The sequence below is a fragment of the Mastigoproctus giganteus genome, chromosome 2 (assembly GCF_048544385.1).
Source record: "Mastigoproctus giganteus isolate SK-2022 chromosome 2, ASM4854438v1, whole genome shotgun sequence".
In the NCBI taxonomy this organism is placed as follows: Eukaryota; Metazoa; Arthropoda; class Arachnida; order Uropygi; family Thelyphonidae; genus Mastigoproctus; species Mastigoproctus giganteus.
The window spans coordinates 242762248-242784755 of NC_143576.1; the positions used below are offsets into that span (position 1 = coordinate 242762248).

The following is a 22508-nucleotide window of genomic DNA, read 5'->3' on the forward strand; positions in this document are numbered from 1 at the left end:
TATATTTTATAATAAAATCGAAAAACATCATTAGAAACAACAATCTTTTTATCCAAAATGAAAAATAATTTCCCTGGGGGTAGTGAGTAGGTAAAAAAAGAAGGAAGCAAATTAATCTGGAAAAATATTGTAATAGTGGGTGATGTTGACATACGTGGTGCTATAATAATCTTTTTACAGCACTATTTATTTTATTTTATTTTTTTCTTTTGCCTTTCAACCTTCAACCCATGCGTGGTACTAAGTACTGTAGGATCTAATACCTTTCGTGTTTGGGGTTTTCATATAAAAAAAAACTGAGGAAAGTCTTAGAGGCAATGATTAAGAGTACAATCTGGGGACATTTAGAAAGAAATTGCATTCTGAAGGGGACACAGCATGGTTTTGTTAAGGGAAAATCATGTTTAACTAAACATGTATACTTTTTTTACACAGTTACTCATGAGTTGGATGTATGGAACAATTTCGACAGTTTATTTGGATTTTAGCAAAGCATTTGACTCAGTCCCTCATGAGAGGTTACTGTATAAGCTGAAACATGTTGAGATTACGGTGATTCTAAGATTGATTGCAGTGTGACTGCTTGGCAGAAGGCAGAGAGTTGTGATTGGTGGATATTCTTAAGATTGGTGTAATGTCAAAAGTAGAGCCCCCCCCCCCCCCAAGGATCAATTCTTGGACTACTATTCTGATTTTCATAAACAATATTGACAAAGGGTAAAGGGCATGATGTCAAAATTTTCAAACTATCTAAAGATTGGGAGCGTCACTAATGATCTTTGCAAGGCAGCATTCCTTCAAGATGACTTGATCAGGCTTGAAGAATGGTCAGGAAAGTGGCAGGTATGTGTTAATGTAGCAAATGCACTGGAGGAATAGCAACCCCAAAATAAATTACACTTGGCAGGGTTGGATTAAAAACAGGAAGAAAGGAATCTATGAGTTACAGTATGGGCAGATATGTTTTCTGAGCAGTGTAAATAGGTGGCAAGGAAAGTCCATGGTGCCCTATTGATTATTTATCAAACGTCCTGTAGAGATAGGGAGGGCATAATCCCACTGTATAAGGCAATTGTGAGGAAGCATTTGTAATGCTGTGTCCAGGTATGGAGTACTCATTGAAAAGACATTGTGCTTCTTGAAAGGGTCCAAAGTTGAGCAACTTGCATGGTGAGATTAGCAAAAGGGTGAGCGTACAAGGAAAGACTCCGTTTATGTAGTCAACCCGACATCTTAGAGGAGACCTGATTGAGGTTTATAAGGCTCTAAGAGGGGGTTAATAAAATGAATGAAGGCAGAATTTTCACTGTTATAAAATTTCAGAACTAGGTGTCATACATTTAAATTACAGGGGAAGAGGTTTACACTAGATTGTACGAAGTTTTCTTTTTTTTAGCCAGCAAGTTTGTAACTGGAACAAGTTGCCTCTGCAGGTAGTTGAGGCTGACAGTTTGAACAAATCCAGCACAATGGTCAACTGGATAGTTACCTGCACGAGCAGGGAACTGTATAATTTGTATTTTCTTATTACTTTTTTTTTTTTGCCAGTGCAGCAAAAGCTTGTTGGCTTTCTTGTATTATATGGCAGTACTAATGCTAACTTTCCAATTTGTAAAAAAAAAAAAAAAAATTGATGGATATTGAAAATGAATATCGTACTGAAGGAATGCTTAAACTTGCACTGATATAAGTAACACATTTAAATTTATAATTTTCCTTTTTTTTTTTTTTTTTTTTGTTTTGTGTACAGAATACATCAAGCACTCCAGGTAGAGGGTTAAAAATGTTTTTGAATTAAGTTCATGTGATCCATGTAACAAATAACTGCATTTACCAGGCACACCAAATCCTCTGAGCAGTCACATTACATATGTGGTGGTGTTGTTGTTCAGTTGGATTTACAATATAATAATATTCAACTGTAAAGTTATTCCAACTTTTGGATGCAGTATTCAATCAGGAAATCACAGTTATAATAAGACTTATGGTGGCTAAAGATGTTGTGCATGTAACATTCACAAGCAGAAGATATTAGCATGGACCCTTAGCATCTCCTATGGCCACTTATAAGTTGATACATTTTATGGGTGGAAGCGTCTTTATCCACCCTAAGGTCTGCAAAAGACTGATCGGGCACATACCTTAACTCTACAGAATGCATGATGTTGCATCCACTTCACCACCACCTTTTAAATTTAAATGTTAAGATATCAATTAGAATTATGTCAGTGTAAATTTTCTTGTACCCAGTACTTTCTTAAATTCTGATCTGCATTGTTGTAATAGAGTGTAATTGGGAGTGTATCTGTAAAGAAACAGTGGTGTATAAAATGTATTATACGTTGGAAGCGAGGTAGTTGTTCCTTCCCTGCCACTCATATTGATAGTGTCAAAATAAAGAATATAATTTTAAAGTGTGCCTTTTAAATTATTTTTTTACTTGCACATACGACTACTTTGTGTTTATACTATGTCCAAGTTTGCAGATGATGGTCCAAAAGTTGGCAGGGTTGTTAATGAGAGTAAAGACAGTATGCTACTGCAACAGGATCTCGATAAGTTGTGCAATTGAGCTGAGAAGTGGCAACTGAAGTTTAACATTGACAAATGCAAAATACTGGCATATGGGTAGCAGTAACCCAAGAGAAACGTAGCAACTGTGTGGTACTACACTCAGGGAAGTGGGGTGTAAAAGACCTGGGGTAATTATGCAGTCAGATATGAAGTTTGCTGAGCAGTGTGGACTAGCTGCCAGAGCATTGAAATGCAGTCTTTTCAATGATGTATAGGAATTTTGCTAGCAGGGACAAGGTTACAAGGCAATGGTCAGGCCACAGCTTGAGTACTATGTACAGGTCTGGAGACCTCATTTTTGAAAGGATGTAGAGTTGCTAGAAAGAGTACAAAGAAGGGCAACAAGATTGGTGAGGGGAACAAAGGGGTGCTCTTACCAAGAAAGGCTTAAGTTCTGCAAATTGCAGCACCTGGAGACTAGGCAACCTGTGAGGTGATCTGATTGAGGTGTATAAGGCCTTGAACGGGTTGAGCAAGCATAATGCTGATGGATTCTTCCTCTTGCCCAAATTACGAACCTAAAGTGGCATAGATTCAAACTGGTGAAAGATGGATGTAGAATAGATGTGTGGAAATTTGTCTTTAGCCAGCAGGTAGTTGATTGCTGGAACAAACTTCCCTCTGTTGTTGAAGTTTGATAGCTTAAATAAATTTAAGGTTGAGCTAGACAGATATTTGGAGTGAAATGGGTGGGTTTTTTTTTTTTTGGCTGATGCTGCATAAGCTTGCTTTCTTGCATTGTGTGCCTCAACTAATGCTACTAGAGTATCATTTCCCAACATGTGGTCTGCAGCCCTGTATACTAAATAGCCTTTGGGATGGGGACCTTATAAAATATACATATGATCCTATTACTATCATACATTTGTGAATGTGGCAAGTCATGACATAAGTGTGAAACTAGTTTGTTGCCTTTGGGTTTCTTCAAAACTAAATATAGAAATAGTGGTTGATATGAACCAGATTTAAGGATAAAATTGTTTTCTTTTGTTCCTGATATAAAGTTGCTGTGTGATGCTAAATGATGCATTATGCACATTAGTTCTTTTCATAGTTATTTAAAATATAGAGATAATATGTAGTAAATGACTTTTGGGCTGCAAAAAAGGGGTACTAAAATAAACCACTACCCAGCTATATAAATTTGCAAAATGCTACACTAGCAGGTTAGTCCTCAAGTGAGGAGGCGGGATTAGGACAGTTTTGTTTAGATTAATTTTAAACAAAAGAAATCACAAATGTATAATGAAATAATAATAAGAATAATATAGTACGTAGAACACTTCCGTATGATACTCTCCAGAAATTAAAACGAAAAAATCGAAAAAATTACATTAGAGTAACAAATAGTTTAAAAATAATTAAAACTCAATTTAACACAATTAAAAATCAATTTAATACAATTAAAAATAAGAAAATTAAATAAAAGGATTTAATGAAAAAATTTCAAAATGATAATGAAATAATGCATAAGATCAATTCTGATCTCATTTTGAGCATAGTCAACAATATAAATATATCTTTATTCACCCTCTTTTTCCTAGGTCACTAATCCTGCTTCTTCTTCAATAGATTATGTATGGCAGCTACTTTGTGCTTTTGGCAGTATGACTTTAGTTATAACTGTCTTTGCACATATAAAATTAGGCAAATTGTGAAAATATTTGGTAACTTAGACCCATTTAACCCTTCAGTTACGAGGTGAGAAAAACTCCCATCACTGTATAGGTTGAGTCTGTCAGATCCATGGGGGAAAATGTATTGTAGAAATGAAATAAATTACAACAAAAATGTATTGATGTTCATAGTATGAAGGGGGAAAAATGAAAATCCTGAAAATTGCTTGTCGTGTTGTTCAAAACACAGTGTTCTTTGAGGAAAACAGTGTAACTTAATAAAATTTTCTTGCATAAGATGCAAAAGTTCTAATGTCATAATGGGTACCTATCGTTGAGATGTACCGTTAAGCCCTATATTCACTCCCCTTATATAATATAATGCTTTCTGTAAAACCATAAGCCTTCAAATTTCTATTATAATTTTCAAACTTAACAAAAAAGTGTGGGGGGGCACATAAAATTTTCACGTGCCCCTCACTTTTTTTTTAAAAAGACTGAAAATGGAACTAATAAGTCCATATTTGGTTGAAAAATTACTTATGCTGTTTCTTTTTGAGTTAAATGAACAAAGTGGTGTGTTTTTTTTCTCTCTCTCTTGTCAAGCTTTGTTTGTTATTTGGTTTTTAGGAGCATTAGCAACTAAGGCCATGTTGCTCCGGGGATATGCAGTGGTCATTCCCTGACCTTTTCACATCCTCTGTGTTTGGTGGTCACTGACTCGAACCCCGGTCTAATCAAGAAGCATGTGCTGCGCACTGCTGCTCCTGCCCACCTGGCTATGGAGACGGCTCTCTTGTCAAGCATGTTCCGATGATGCGTTCTCAGTGAGCACTACTGTCTCCCGCCCTGCATTACTCCATGTGTAGAATCTGTGAATTAGGATGATACACTCAGATTCATCATAATATGCTGAGTGCATTGGGAAAAAAAAAATGGAGATTGTTTAGATTTAAAGTTAACAGGATTTGGCCATATGGGAGTAGTCAACTATAATTATCTTAAGTATCATTTATTATTGATAATTCTAAATGAATACCTTTTGTCTCTCATTGCTATGCTATTTTAAATATTTACAAGCCTGTTATAACAAGTTAATCTTGCTGCAAAGCATAGCTTGTCTTCTCTTTAAAATGTTTGACAAGGAAATATTAACTTATACTAATCTTTTATTGTAGCTAAATGTCAAAAGAGTATTTTTTTTTTTTTTTTTTTTTGTAATTTGAAATTTCAAGTTTTCACTCTAAATAAGTTGCAAGAATTACTTTGTTACACTATATACTATTCATATGGTTGCATTTTCCATAAACTGTATATTTAATGAAAATATCGATAATACAAGTACCAGTGTGAATATTCAAGTACACCTTGATGTGACTACTCTGTAAAAGAAACTCAGACATTTTACAGCTGTTAACATACCTTGAATTCTATCAGTTCTTCATGTTGCCGAGGTAATACTGGCTATTGAAACTTTTCACTTAAACATAATAAACACATCTACACGTGCACATGGTCAATATTTCATCTCTACACATCAAAAACCGGATGGACATATGCAAGCCCTACTGTGCGAAGAATCCCAGAGCCTGAAGATGTTCATTTTAAGTTGTTACATCTCTGCCAGTATGTTGCGACATCTTATGAATAAAAGGTAAGTTAGTAATCTGTTTTGACATAAGAAGCATTTAATCATTGTATCCTTTAGAAAATATCTTGGAACATGTGGATAAAAGTTTGTGTGAGTGTATATGTGTACAAATGAATTTTTCTTGAAAAAACTATAATGAAAGTTAGGAATATAGAGTGGAAAGGGAATCTGCACATTTGTTGGACTATCAGCACTGACCACCTGACTCATTGTGATGTAGACAGCTGAACATAGTTAATTCATAATTTAAATCACTTAGAATCAAGCTAGCATATTTTTGCCTTTTGATTGGCTCTTGCTTGGCTTTGATAGTGGTGTAGTACAGTTATCAACTACATATGTAATTTTAAAAAAATACAAAAGTTATGGGAGATGCTATATAAGCTATGCACCTTGCATAGCTTATATAACATCTGTCATTTTAATACTGATACTAGTAAGATTAATTTTAGAAGCAGTGCCTTGGTAATTTTAAAGCTAATCCGATTACAGTTCTGTTGGAAATCTCAGGAAAATTTTTGTACAGTTAAGTCCTCAACTTATGGACATCTGTATGTATGATTAAAACTTAGAAATTATTTTATTATAGTAAAACCTTTAAACAGTGTGTGCAAATGAACAATGTTTGAATTTATTTACATATTTGTTTTGTTTATTTATTTTTCATGGCCAAATACAAATGGATGAAGTCGCTGTATCTATTTTACAAATACCAGTCTAAAAATTGCTTAGATTGTTCAGTGAATATGAAGTTATTCAATCTAAACAACTTAATAGAATTTATGAGATGTGCTTTCAAGTATTAAGACTACTCACTGTATTCCACATCTGAGGCATCCTGAAGCTTGAAAATGATTACCTTTTCAAAGTAAATAAATTTTCTGTTAATATTCTTGGATGCCCCATAGGGTCAGAGGAGTTCACAAGCTAGATAATACAAGAACATCACTGTATTTGACGGTTATGTAGGCTAGAAACATGGTTAACTCAAAAGCACATACTGAAAATTATACTCTCGTGCTTGAAATCAAAAGCCACCATCAGCTATGGTAGCTTTTGAGTGAACAAATGCCCAGAAATTAACACTTTCCTTGCCAGCTTGACTCGACTTTAATGAACCGAATTAAAAAAATCACAGAATTGAGTCGGTTTGGGTTGGGTGGGGCATGGATATTTTTGGGATTTATTCTCACTGGCTGAATTAGTCAGCTGCTGGTAGAGGTTGCTCGGCAAAAATATCCGGTTTTTCTTCTGTCAAATTGAAAGAAACTTGTTCTTAAAGTCAGATGGTGTTTCGTCCAAGTAAATAAATAACCTCTGCATGCGTATATATGCCAACTTGCGCACTCACTCACGCACGCACACACACACACACACACACACACACTTGCAAACTATAATGTAGTTGTGCCTTATGTAATTAAAATTCTGGTGTCTCAGGTAAGCAGTGGTTGTTATATATTTAATCTGTGACTAATACAAGTTTTATTAATGGCTCTAGTATTTTAAAAGCATAAAAGCAGAACTAAAAATTAGAATTGATTTACATAATAGATTCTTTGCCAGGTCTGGTGAGGTGTTAGCAGGGCTTGATAGATAAAAAAAAAGTAAAGTGCAGCCATTATCAACCCACTGCAGGATGGAAGCCTCCTCAACAATTCATGTTGAGGGAAATGGACCATAATCTGCCACGCTGGTCCAGTGCGGGTTGGCAGATCGACCGCATTCAGCAGTCAGGGGCTTGAACCCCGGTCTACTCAAAGAGCGTGTGCTACTGCACTCCCGCTCCTGCCCACTCGGCTACGGAGACCTCATACGACATTGTTGGCATATGCCATAACTACCGGTATCTCATTCATTAGCAGTAGAAATGTCGCTGAAAATAGCACTGCAGACAGACATCCACCTTGGGGTATGCAGACTTCCACCTGCTTGTGGTGATGCAGCAATTCCCTTGCTGAAAGGTGAGAAATCTCTTGGTGAGTATACTTCTGATGAGCTTAGTGAGATTACCTGTGAAACTGAAGTAGTTTTCCAGGAGGCACATGAGAGGATTAATCTTTACTGAGTCAAAGGCAGCTTTCAGATCCAGGAAGACAACATGAAGAACAGAGCTTTGTTCCCAGCCTGAAGGGTTTTCAAGTTTAGAGCCTGTAGACATGTTATTGGTGATCTTTGTGAGTGTGCATGCTGAGGTTGCTGGGAGAGGATCTGATTGGTGACCGCTTTGAAAATGCATTTCTAGGCATTTGAGAAGAGGTGAGGAAATAGAAATTGGTCAGTATTTGAGTTGGAGTTTTGCACTTTTGGAACTGGGAAGACTCTGTAATTCAGCCAAGTGACTGGGACAACTCCCTGTTGTAGAATTCTGTTGTACAGCTCTGGCAGCAGCTCACTGATGAAGTAGGAGGCGATTTTTATACAAAAGGTGGGAATAGAGTCACTTCCCATTATTTTCTTATCGACCAAGGTGTTGATGGCCCTCCTCTTTGCATAGCGACACTTTAGTGAGATTAGCTAAGTCATAATAGGTACTGTTCCAGCAGAAGTCTGCCACTTCACTGTCTCTTGAAGAATTGAGTTATGTGGTCGCTCCATTTGACCAGGTCCAATGATTATGGTGACCAAATTTGATTGGTCAACTAGACTCACTGTCCACAGGCTATCCTTTTCTCCATGAACTTGTAGATTGCCTGCTTCTTGGATTTCTGGATAGTGAATAAGCTAATCATTAATTAATTAACAGTTAACACAGGATCATCATGCCTCTAGAATCAAAAACAGTATCGATATCACTTTTCCAGGCAAAGATGCAATGCAAAAGTTTTTAAACACTTGACTGCCAGTGATTCTGAGTCAGTGTGTGTAATCTAAGACTTATCATAGGTGATTTTGGATAATAAAAAAATCAGTATTTTGTTGAACAAGATTACATCTGCCTGTCAGTCTTCTATGTATGTTTATTTTTGGTCATCACTGAGATCTTCAGGAGCCAATCTTGTTCACACTTAGCTCATTTAACTCCACTCTCTTGGTGTGATGAACCCTTTCAAATTAAAATTGGCAGACAAATTGCATGACAGTCTTTCATCCTTGTTTAGAAATCAGTTTTCTCAATAGTGACACAGTGCTTGGCCTCCCACCTTTAAGATGTTTCTATCACCTGAATACTGTTGCCCTGTTCATTGCTTCTGGACCATAGTTCCATAACATTCTTAATGTCTCTGATCACTTTTTCCAAGCTTCACACAAAATTATATATACTATATTTATCTGAAAACGTACAAAGTATTGTTTTCCAACGGTATTAAAACGTAGGTTTAAACAGCAAAGAAGCACAAAATGTCATGCTATGTGGTGTTTGTAAAGTTGAAGTGATTTGTTAATTGTAAAAGTAGGGCTAACCTTAAGTTTGTATGTAGCATTGAGCACATTAAGTTTTCTATTGAGTACACAAGTCTCATATTATGCAGGTGCTTCAACATGAGTTCCTTGGTATTACACTACACACTTTAAAAAGTATGCTGCTATGGTGGAGAAGTATATTGCTATTTAAAATCTATGCCATTCCTACTGTGGTTATAATTAGGTGGTGTCTTGTTATTGGGTATATAGGCACCATAATTGAGTGACCTACTGAATCAGTGACAAGGAATATCCACAATACTAGGTGTGCCAATAAACTTCCTGGACTGGTGCTGTCGTGGTCATGTTTGATAAATTTAAAAATAAACAGAAGTGGTATGTTCAAACTTCCTCCAAGAAATGGTGGTACAGAGATTGTCCAGTAGGCAAATAGGTTGCAAGTAACAATCAGTTTTGTTAGTAGTGTTAACATTCCATAACACTATTTTGTAATGAATGGAACAAGAATGAATGTTAACAACCATTTATGGTGATGAAATGTTAATTTGTACTTTTTTTTTTTTTTTTTATGAAAACCCCAAACACGAAAGGTATCAAAACCTATAGTACTTAGTGCCGTGCATGGATTGAAGGAGAAGTATGGGGAGAGGGGGATGCCGGAAACTTTGCTCTAGAAACTAAACGTGGGTTTCACCACTTCAAGCCTCCAATAAGCAAAGTGGTGGTATTTCACCGGTTGATGAAGGTCATCTACCACCTACAGCTGGTGTGTTTCAATTGTATAAATGGGTCAAAGACTGATGTAAGGATGATCATGATGACCCAAGAAGTGGGCTTCCATCACCCTCTCCAAATGAAGACAGTTGCAAAAGTGGGCAGTTGTGGCAAGAGATCATCATTTAACTCTCAGAGTGAAAGCTGATAAGTTGGATATGAATAATGAGATGATTCATCAAATTCTGCATGAAGATTTAGAGTAAAGGAAGGACTGTGCAAAATTTGCACTAACACAGCCTCATAGGTGAGCAAAAGCAATAAAGAGTGTCATGCGAAGAATTCATCCAGACTTGTCGAGACATTTCTAATTTTCTCAAATGTATTGTCATTGTCAATAATCTAGAGACGAAGCATCAGAGCATGCAGTAGACTTCAAAATCATCACCATGGTCTAAAAGGTTTCATTTACAGAAATCCAGGATCAGGACAATGCTGATCACTTTTTCAACAAACTGTGATTCACGAGGAATTTGTACCTGAAAGGGAGACTAATGCTTCATTTTATATACAGGTGTTTCAAAGACTGTTGAAGTGCATTTCCTGGGTGAAGCGACAATTTTGATATAAAGGTGGCTGGTTGTTGTTGCACAACAATGTCCCCGCTTATTCTGCACTTGTTGTAAAGCCATTTCTGGCAGAACAATCATCTACCCTACTCTGTCAATCTAGCACCAGCAGACTTCTTTCTCTTTCTCAAGGTGAAAATTTCCCAAAGGAAAGAGATTTCAGGATGTTGAGGACAGAAAAACTTAAGTGCTGAACTGAACATCATCTCTTTGGAAGCCTTTGCTGACTCCTTTCAGAAAATTTTAGAACAGTGTAATACGTTTATTCAATCAGGCAGTGATTACTTTGAATAAAAATAAACCCATTTGTGAGCTATTTCACTTCAGGTTGTGTTCTTTTGATTGCACTGGTCTGGGAGCTTTGTTGTCACACCTTACATATGAGATGTTGACATTTCTCGTCACTGAGTTGCCAAGTTCAGTTATGGTGCCTACTTTCCCAGCAGTGTCACCTAGCAGCAAAACTGCAGTCCAGTCTTATGAATGGTATGCATTATGAAATAAATAGTAATATACTTCATTACTGAGGCAAAGGTAGTGATATATGAAATTGAAAACAGAAAAAAAGGTTCTGAAATGCTCTGACTTATTCCTTCATCACCTCATTGGTCCATACAATTTGGGAAAACAAAGACACAGGTGAGACTCACTAGGGTGATGCATTATCACTGATTTCTTCATATGAATAATTGTTCAGTTACAAAATATTTTTATTAATAATGCAGTTTCACAGTGGTAGATGACTTTCGTCAACCGGTGAAATATCACCACTTTGCTTATTGGAGGCTTGAAGTGGTGAAACCCATGTTTAGTCTCTAGAGCAAAGTCTCCGGCATCCCCCTCCCCCAATACTTCTCCTTCAACCCATGCACGGTACTAAGTACTATAGGTTTTGATACTTTTCGTGTTTGGGGTTTTCATAAAAAAAAAAAAAAAAAGCTAGGAGAAAACTTATACCGGGCAAACTTGGTTCCTGCTACCACAGTTTCTCCCTGCATTCTCGGTAAGCAGATGGTGTGTGTTATCGGTAATGGCAGTAGAAGTCAGTAACAATGTACTGATTAGCTTTTTCTCATTATTAAAAGCAGATTATTGGAGTTCATGAGTGCGCTGAAATTTACTTATAGGTGCACCCTCCAGACTGCCTCAGTCTTAGGGTGTTTATCCCCCCCCTTCCCGCTGTTTCAACCAGATAGGAAAATGGCTTCTACTGCCACTACCGATAACATGCACCATCTGTAGAAGTCGTTTTCCTATTTTAGAACGGTGGGAAGGGGAGATAAACACCCATAGACTGAGGCAGTATGGAGGGTGTACCCATAAGTAAATTTCAGCCTTGAAGGCATTACCTCATGAACTCCAATAATCTGCTTTTAATAATGAGAAAAAAACTAATCAGTACATCGTTATCGATTTCTACTGCCACTACCAATAACATGCACTATCTGTTTACCGAGAATGCAGGGAGAAACTACGGTGGTGGGAAACGAGTTTGCCCAGTATAAGTTTACCGAAGTTTCCCACGGTTCTCGTGTTGGCTTTCTTTACCTTCGCCAATAATGCTTGTGGTTTCACTGGGAAAAATCATTCCCGGTTTTGAACCATCATAATGAACAAATTTTTGGAACACAACCTCTTTGTAAGTTTGGGACTTTCAGGACTACTCTTAGTGGGTGGCAGAAATTATAACTAATGATAAGTGAACATGCACATTTATTCCAATAAATGCACATGCACCTTCCCACTGCCAGAAGATGCTGTTACAACTTCTCCTTAAATTTTACCATAATGTCAATCTAAATTACCCACAAAGTAATTTAGATTGACATTATGGTGAAATTTATTCCAGAATTTTATTGGAATAAATGTAAGTGAATTTCCTTGATATAATCATCATCCTCATAAGGTGTTTGCCCTTCCCTTTGTAGTTGATAAACCCAAATAATGGCCATGTTTTAACCATATTCAGGCTGACTTATAAATGAACTTTGGAACACAACCTACTGAATATGGCTCCAACCAAATACTGTTAAAATGTAATCATAAAGCTTTTGGGAAACCAGGTTCTCCTGTTAATGTGAATGTGATTTCTGTCATTGTTTGCATGTCCTGAAGGGCGCCTCCGTAGCCAGGTGAGCAGGATCAGCAGTGCATAGCACACGCTTCTTGATTAGACCAGGGTTCGAGCCCGTGACCACCAAATACGGATGATGCGGAAAGGTCAGGGAATGACCACCACATATCCCCTGAGCAATATGGCCTTAGTTGCTAATGCTCCTAAAAGCCAAATAGCAACAACAGCATGTCCTGATATAGTTTGAGTTTTCTGAAATGGTATTGCACTTATATAAAATCCAAGGTGCCTTGTGCCTTTTCTGAAATCTAGGATTTTGCGCAAGGAAGCAAAACAGTTAGAACATCCACAGATACAATAGTTTTAACTGAAGTTTTAACATAGGCATCAGAGAGTTTTCCAGTGGCCCCCCCCCTTTTTTTTTTGACCTAAAATAATAATATAAAATAAAATATGAAGGACTCCTTCATATGGCGTTTCCTTTTCCTCAAAATTTCATCTGTGTATATGCCATTCCATTCTGATGCTGGATTTTATAGATAGTGGATAGTGGTGCATTATCCTTGATGTATTAGCATTTTTGTTTTATATAGCGATGATATTACATTTGCTGCTTGGACTAGAGATTAAAATAGGTGCAATGGGTAGATGCCATACCCGGACTATTGATTGTGACTAATGTGCCATATAGTGTTCAATTGATTATGTTGTCATGGAGAAAATTGTAACTGTTTGTGTCTGATCTTGTATATTTCCTTATTGCAGTTGTACTGATTGGCATAGTTGGTAAAAGAAAACTTGGTATTTAACAAGAAAGTCACTTTACTTAAAATAGAGAAAGTATGGCCATTATTCTCATATTTAAAATTATCATTTGCTAAATACAGCAGAAACTGGATGCCATAAATTTGGACCACAAAAGGTTGTTGGTGAGTTTTTGTAGTCCAGCACGGCTATTTGAGGCCTACTATTAGGTCTGAGTTTAGTCTTACTTAATTCAAGTGAAACATAAAAGATGCAGTCCTTCATGCAGTCAGATGTGCACTGAAGAAGGGAGATCCCAGTTTTTCAAAAAGCTTTGTTTATATTTTTGTAATATTCAGTTGATGATGCACAAGTCTTTCCAAGAAGGTTTTTATCGTGAACAGGTAACACTTGTATAACAACGGTAGTTTGGTTCATATAAAATCTAATGTGTAAAACTGCATTATACGGGACAAGGGACCAGTACAAAAAGGGGGGGGGGGGCTACATTCCAAAAGCTAACAAAATTACACCAGTATTTTTTTCTTGTAACTATCGGAAACTTAATTTTTATTAAAAATAGTAATAACTGAACAAACGTCTTACAAACTGTGATACATATATGTCAGATGATGTACATTAATTTAATTTTCTTTCTCTTCATTGCTGCTAAGCACAATAAAACGAGAACATTTTCTCTGTTGCAGCATATCTTTTGTTCGAAAAATCATTGGAAATCTCATGGTATGGAGCTAAGCATATTTGAAGCTCCCTTTTGAACTTTGTGCTCCTTTCAGTCGAAGGGTCTGCATTAAAAAAATAAGATTCTAATTGCTCGGCTAAGTTGATGCCTTCCTGTATGCTTTTTAGTGTAAAATTTGGAACTTCAGAATTTTCATCTGTGCTATCATCCCCTGAATCGATTTGGTTTACCTCCAATGCCATTTCCACCAAATCCACTTCACCAGCCTCTTTTTCTACCAGTAATTCTTGAACATCTTCAGTAGTTGTATCATCAATACCTTCCCCTCCTACCCGACTTAGCAAGTTCTACTATTGCACCGATTCTGTTCTCTGCCGGTTCAACTATATATTTCCTGAATGAACTGATTCTGGTCATACATTTTGCCAACACACATTTAATGTTGGCGGTGTTACTTCTTTGAGCGATTAAGCTACGATTTCGATACTCCACAATTGAGAAATATTTCCAAAATCCATTGTAATGATTTTTTGATGTAACAAGTATTAAAGGTAGATATGCCTTGATCTAATGGCTGAGTTAAAGAAGTTGTATTAGGTGGTAGGAACAACATTTTGGATGACTTAAATCTTTTAGATGGCCTGGCACATTATCCAATAGTAATAAAACTTTGAAATTTATATTTTTCTGCTTGAAATAGTTTTCCACAACTGGCTGGCACAAAACAATTTGGAAACCATTCTTGAAATAAATCAGCAGTTACCCAAATTATGCCAAAGTTCCTTAGGCATAATTTAGGGCTGGAATTTAATTCACAACAAATAAATCATTCCAATATGGTTTTTAAGAACAAAGTTTTGTAATACATACCCAGAAAAATTTATAAATGATCAAATAAAAACCAAACTAACCTTAAAAGTCACGAACTGCATGCTTTGAAGTCACATTTTTTTATCGTCTCAAACAAGCACAAGTTCAATAGCACAAAACCGAACATGGGGATTTCCCAACAAAATAAAATATGGGGATTTACCAATGATTCTTTTTGCATAACAACTAGTGAGTCAACAGTGGAGATTCACAAAAAAGAATGGGAATGTTGAAAAATTACATCCAACATAATAGCAGGGTTTCCCCTACATAAAAGCTCAAAAATACCATGTTGTGCAAGAATTGGCGCAATTTTTCAATCACGTTAGAGTAAAACCATGTTATACGGAGGTTGCCTGTATATTGCAGATTTAATTCTTAAGTTAGCCATTCACCGATGCAGTGGATTCAATGCTAGGTAGAGATTTTACCCTAAGTGTCATAAAAGTTTTTACCATACACAAACCACATGAAATTTGTTAGGTCATTGATTATCTGCTGTCATTCTTGAATGGATTGGCTCATTGATAAATTTTAGTTCTGCAATTGGTAAATTAGGTTAATTAACATATTCACCAAACATTAAACTTCTTTTAGATGGTTGTATTTACAACAACTTTTTTTCCATTGGTATTTGAGTAAAATATATATTGTTCATTCATGTATATTATTTAAAGTTTTGTTGTTTTACAGTGTATAAATGCTAGTACTTCAAGAAATGTTTATACATTTAACCTGAATTTACCAGCAAATTTTCTACCTCATGGGAAAGCAATTGGTGTAGACCAGGCCTTCTTAAACTATGGGTCGCGACCCCATTTGGGGTTGCGTAGCAAAATTCTGGGGTCGCGATAGATTTTAATGTCAAATATTTAAATACACGATTTTATAACATCTAGATGTGTATTTGTGCAGAGTCACACTCACACACCTGCACACAAACAAAGGGAGGAATGCGCACGCACACGTGCAGCGAGACTATGATTCAATAACACTGACTGTAATGTGAACTAGTGTAGTCAATTGTCAGTGTTCCGCCGTAACGAGATTTTAGTTTTTTTTATTTATTCGGTAATTAATAAATCAATTATTATATGCAATATGTTATTTTTATATATTTATTGTATTTTAGGATCAAAATAAATTTTGGCCATGGATAAATGGCTGAACTTAAATAAGAATAGCAATGACGCAGATAATAATGCTACAAACTCTTCTCAGGCAGGACAAAATATTGAAAAACAGGCATCTTATGTGCGAAAAAGAAAATATGATGAGTCTTTTCTTCAATTTGGCTTTACATTTCAAAATTGTAAGGGTAATGAACAACCTCTTTGTTTGATCTGCAATGAATATTGGCTCCGGAGAGTATGAAACCATCAAAATTAAAAAGACATCTTGAATCAAAGCATGTTTCGTATGTCAATAAACCAAAAGAATATTTTGAAAGACTGTATAAATCTTTAAATAAAGAAAAAAAATCCTTTGAAAAATTTATAACCGTTAGTGAAAAATGTTTACTAGCGTCATATGAAGTTTCATACTGTATTGCTAAAAATAAAAAGCCGTTCACCATTGGAGAAGATCTTGTATTACCTGCTGCTATTAAAATGGTAGAAATACTACATGGAAGTAAATATGGCGATGATATTCGAAAAATTCCTTTGTCGAATGACACTGTCTCGAATAGAATTTCTGATATTAACAAGGACCAATTAGTGCAACTTATTACAAGAATTAAAGAAAGCCCAAAATTTTCAATTCAGTTGGACGAAACAACTGATATTACTAAATTGGCTCAGTTGTTAGTATATGTCAGGTACGTTTATAAAGAAAGCGTGGAGGAAGAATTGTTATTTTGTCGTCCTATGGAAGACCATACTATAGGGAAAGACATATATTGTAAAGTTGACGAATTTTTAAAAACTGAAGGTTTAGAATGGAAAAATTGCTGTGGAATATGCACAGATGGTGCAAGAGCGATGACCGGCAAAAATTTTGGTTTTAAATCATTTTTTCAAGCTGCTCATTATGATCATATAACTTTTACTCACTGCCTTATTCACCGAGAGGCCCTTGCAGCAAAAAAATTAGCACCAGAATTGAACGATGTGCTTCAGGATGCTGTTAAGATTATAAATTTTATTAAGAGCCATGCCCTTAACAGCCGCTTATTTTCAAATCTCTGTAAGGATACGGATTCCAACTACCCAACTTTATTATTACATGCTGAAGTAAGATGGTTGTCAAGAGGTCAAAGTTTAAGAAGATTATTGCTATTAAAGGACGAGATCGAAATATTTTTAACCGAACGAAAATGTGAACTTTGCGAAATTAAACGATCTCAACTTGTCTCTCCAAGGAAAAAATTGCGATATATTTACTTCGAATGATAAAATTGAAAGTTTTATCAAAAAGATCAACATTTGGAAAAGTAGGGTAGAAAAAAATTCGTTCCAGTGTCGACAATTTTATAATCGAGAAAAAAGAAAATGTAAAACTTTTATTGCAAAACTTATTGTAAATCACTTAAAAGCGCTAGAAACACAGTTCCGTACATATTTTATATTAAATATTGATTTCCAAAAAATAGTTTGAATTCAAAAGCCGTTTTGGATTGGCTTAAGTGAGATTGATCACCTGCCACTTAAAGCTCAAGAGGAATTTGCTGAGCTTTCGAGTGACTCAAACTTAAAACTACAATTTCAAAAAAAAGTCCTTGACTGAATTCTGGATCGGAACTAGAACTGAATTTCCCACAATCGCTGATATGGCGTTAAATGTACTTCTGCCATTCAACACCACATATTTATGTGAAGTTACTTTCTCAGCTTTAACACATATTAAATCCCAGTATCGTTCAGCGCTAAAAAATGTTGAAGAGGTCTTACGTCCAGCAGTGTCAAACATTCCACCAAGATTTAATTTGTTATGCAATAAAAAACAGGCACATCCATCTCATTAAATTTTTTACTTTAATTTTAATTTAATACTTACCACTCAACGACTGCGTTCGAATATATTCGAGCGAACTAAGACGGTCAGAATCCCCTTTTATTTATGTTATTGCAAAAAATGCAATTTTGATGAAAAATAGGGCATATAATTTTTGTAACTATAATAAATATAATTTTACAATTTTTTGTGCAATTTTTAATTTTAGATTTTTGTATGTTTCAAAACGAATTCTAAAACTATATATTTTCATATGTATATGTATATTGTTACCTAATAAATAAATCATCAAAAAATATTAATTTATCTTTCTTTTATATTTATATGGGGTCGCCAAGAAACTCGCAATCATAAATGGGGTCGTGAATGAAAAAAGTTTAAGAAGCCCTGGTGTAGACCATTATGGTGGTTAAAAACACATCTAAAAAAATAAAAACATATCTAAGAGATATTTGTTGGCTAAAGCCTCAGAGTATGGAGGAGTTTACTTATGCATGGATTAATACATGCACACATTTTTACTACCAAGGTAGTTTTAATGCATCATTTTAATTATATCTCATATTGTGAATACCTTCACAACGAGTTGCTATGGTATTGCACTTCCTTGAATATGTAACACTTCACCTATGGCGAAGACCATTGTTACTTATTCTCTGCAGATACCAAAATAAGCAACAATAGTCTTCTCTAGGGGTGGACAAACAACAGTTTGTCCACCCCCTAGTGTCATCTGTTGTTTGTTGACCCACCTAAGGGATACCCAAATGGCACCTTCTGGGCAACAGCAGTTGCCCAGGAGGTGCCATTTGGATGTCTCTCTTTCCCAGAAATGTTATTAGAATTGATTTTTGATTACTGGCTCTACATGAATAAATGCTTTTTGAGGCACATTTAATAATCTTAATTAATAGATGCCATGTTGACAAGCACACTTTCCATTCAGTAATAGCCCACTGTGAATGCAACTGTAGGACAAAACAAAAGTCTTGCTGTTCTCTCATTCATCTTCAGTGCATGCTGCAGCTTACTAAAAACTACTTTGATGAGGGAAATGTGCTTGTCTACATAATATTTGCTCTGAATAGCAACACAACACATGACATGTTTGAATTGGGATTACATGCTATCTGGACATAAAGGATATCTTTATAGATATCCTTTATGTCCAGATTTTATTCAGCAGTTGCCATACTGCAATCATTCAAGAGAATTTGAAATAAGTTAACAGCTTTATTTTAAAGAGGGGCAATTGTTTATTTGCAGTAAAGTATATATTATAAAAACACTTTCTGTTCAGTAATAGTCTAGTGAATGCAACAGCAGGATAAAATCCCTACATGCCACCAGTTTAACTTTGCATTAGAAAAATTGGTGTTGAGCTGTTCATGTCTACGGTAATGGCTTCCTTTAGTGTGATTGTGGGCAAAGCATTTATCACTACATGTATTTTTTCATTTTTTTTAAGAGGTGGGAATTGCTGGATGCTAGGTCAAGATGGAGGAGGGGAGAGAGAGGAGATTTTCTGTCTGTAGTTCTGCTTCAGTTAAGTTCATTTTACTTGTACTTCCTTACAATAATCGTGAACAATGGCTTCTTAGCTAGCAGGGCTTTAGTGCTGTGATTAAGTTAATCAGTATAAGTTGTTTATTTTATTATTATTATCCTGTGTTGATCCTTAAGTTTTTCATCATGCGTGGCAAAATGGGCTATTGAATATATGCAATTTATAGATACGATGGGTCAAGGGTCTCCAGTTTTCTTCATGGTCTGTATCCCGTAAAATCTTGTAAAATTAATAAAACATCAGATAATAATAATAATTATATTTAAAATACAGTAGAGCATTGATAATCCGAACTAATTGGGACCGAGGGTAGTTCTTACTTCAATTTGTTTGGATTTTTGAATCAAAAATACTATTCTGGAGACTAAAAAAAAAGTTTAGTAAGTTTAGAAATAAAAACACTGGCTTTAAAGTCTTAGCCTAATTTTTGTTTGTCCATCGCCTTTTCACACAACAAAGATTCAGATATGGCTTCTCCTAAACTTAGTCTCTGTGTGAACTACAAATAAACAACATCTTCAAGTCATTAGCTGTTCTCATAGTTTTTTTTTTTTTTTTTTTTTTGCGCCATCTGAATCAAGTTTCGATGCAAACTTTAAAATTTTTTCCTTGTTTTTAATGTCCGTTATGGTTGACTTCCTAACCTAGTAATATTTTGCTAACGAAGACCTGCTTTCTCCCTTTGAAAGGAAAGTCTATTTAAAATCTCAATCTTTGATTCAGTTGGTAAAAATTTCTGTTTCCTTTTAAAAGACAAAGAAAACTGCAGTACGGTAAAATAAAATTCTGTAAAAACTCTGTTTAGAATCTTTTTACTCCATATCTCACTTGCACATATCATATTAGTTGCAATTTCTGTGTGCTGTGTTTTGTTATTGATTAACGCTTATCTTTTTTTTACTGTTTTAGATTTTACAAACCCCCCCCCCTCCCAAAAAAAATGTCAGTGAACAGAAATATAAGATTACAAAGTGTTGAATAACAGATAAGTGTTGTTTAGTTAGGTAACCGGAAAAAATATCCTATTTTATAATTATGATAAGCCTCTACTTCCAACAGCTAATTGTTGCCTGTGCTGTTTTCACCTTGCATGACCACCATAGCTGAGCACATGACATTCTATACTCTTGTAATAATGTTTACAAGAGAAGGGGTGCCTCCGTATGAGTTTATTCCATTTAATATGGAAATTATTAATTCTAACAAAAGAAAAGGTAAACCATGTTGGATAATTTTCTGAAGAAACCACAAATAAAGTGCACTTTCTAAAGTGGCATTTTCAGGTTTTAATATAGTCTTTTTCCTGCTAGCTCCTCCTTCACTATCCATAATATCTTTCACTGTAATAAGACAATATAAGAAAACTAAATAGGAAAAAAAAGGAAATATTTATTTTTTAATGCTAAAATAATGACAGTACAGGAACTCCCCAACATACGTAATACTCAACTTACGGAAATTTGACTTCATATAAGTTTTTTCCGGCCAGTGCAAATTTTAAAAAAAAAATCGCAGAAACGTATTTTGCATGCCCGTAGGAATAAATGTAGGTATCATGAAAATATCGTAATGTAAACCCCCAATAACACTTTGTTTTTTTGTGGGGTTTTTTTTTTTTTTTTTTTTTTTGTAATTCGTTCCAAGTCCGTGGAAGTTGAAAATTTCGCTATCCATTATAAGAATCAACTTTGAATGCCTTTGTGATATTTTTCTAAAGCATGTTTCTGGAGGTCACTACCATAAAACAATAAAAACAATTTGCACTTTCCTGTTTATTGGGCTTTTCTGTTAGCGCAATCTATTATAAATGGGTAGTAAGCTCTGATCTTATTGCATTTGTGATACTACTGATAACTGCAATTGTGTGGGTTTTTGCACTATTATGGTGAAATGTGCCTTCACTGAAATCTTCAATCATATAAAAAACATATTTGCAGAAACTTTTCTTCATTCCTATTTACGTATTACAATGATGAAGGGAAAGTGACCAATGGAAAGTGCAAGTGGTGGTAGTGCCCAGGAAACGAAACAAAATTGATTAATTAGAAGCATGAAGCAGGACAAAGTTTGTCATCTATTGCAAGGGAATTAGTTCTCGCTGCTTCAACATTGAATACTATTTTAAAGGACAGTGCACGTATAAAAGAACATATAAAAATATCAATGCACTTAAGATCAACAGTGGTCAGTTGCTATATCGAAGATGAAACAGCTGTTAATAATGTGGATGGAAAATCAGATTCAGAAGCGAGTGCCCCTGAGTGATCATTCAAGCAAAAGCAAGGGGTATTTATGAAGATATTAAGGATAAGTAAGGCGAACCCCAACCCAAGTTCATGGCAAGCAGCAGGTGGTTTAATAGGTTCAAGCATTGTGCTGGTTTCCCCAACATTAAAGTATGCAGTGAAGTTGCCAGTGCCGATTCTGCAGCTGCAGAGAAATTTTGTGATGTTTGAAAAAATTATTGATGAAGGCGGCTATTCAACGCAGCAAATTTTTAACATTTACGAGCTGCTCTATATTGGAAAAAAATGCAGGATCAAAAATACATTGCCAAAGAGGAAAATACATTGACAGGTTTCATTACGTCAAAAGATAGGGCCACGCTCTTTCTTGGGGCTAATGCAGCGCACCATTCTGTGTACACTGCATTCATAATGCTTGTGTACCATTCTGGAAATCCTCGTGCATTTAAGGGCATTTTCTGTTCAAACCAGAGAGCATGAATAACAATATCGCTCGTTGAGGATTGATTTAAATGCTGCTTCATTCCCAAGGTTGAAAAATATTGTAAAGACAACGACGTTCCTTTCAAGATTTTGCTTCTATTAGATAATGCTCCTGGACATCCCTCGCATCTAGATGATTTCAATTCGAACGTGAGATTCGTATTTCTACCGCCAAACACAACATCATTCATCCAACCTATGGATCAGGGTATTATTTCGAATTTAAAAGCAGACTATTTACTCACAAGATTTGCTCAGGCATTGTCTGTGGTAGACGATGAGAAAAATTTTACGTTAAGAGACTTGGAAATCTTAC

General features: G+C 35.5%; 1 protein-coding gene across 2 annotated transcripts in view; it reads left to right on the forward strand.

Moving 5' to 3' along the window:
- LOC150090325 (uncharacterized) overlaps positions 1-22508 on the forward strand; it is a 97772-nt gene that overhangs the window by 22667 nt on the left and 52597 nt on the right. Inside the window, exon 1 of one of the 2 annotated variants that reach the window (XM_090389802.1) lies at positions 5494-5844. The exons of the other annotated variant lie outside the window; for it this stretch is intronic. The gene's annotated coding sequence lies outside the window, so the exon portion shown is untranslated. Of the gene's footprint in view, positions 1-5493; positions 5845-22508 lie in introns of those variants that run through there. 2 annotated transcript variants of the gene reach the window in all.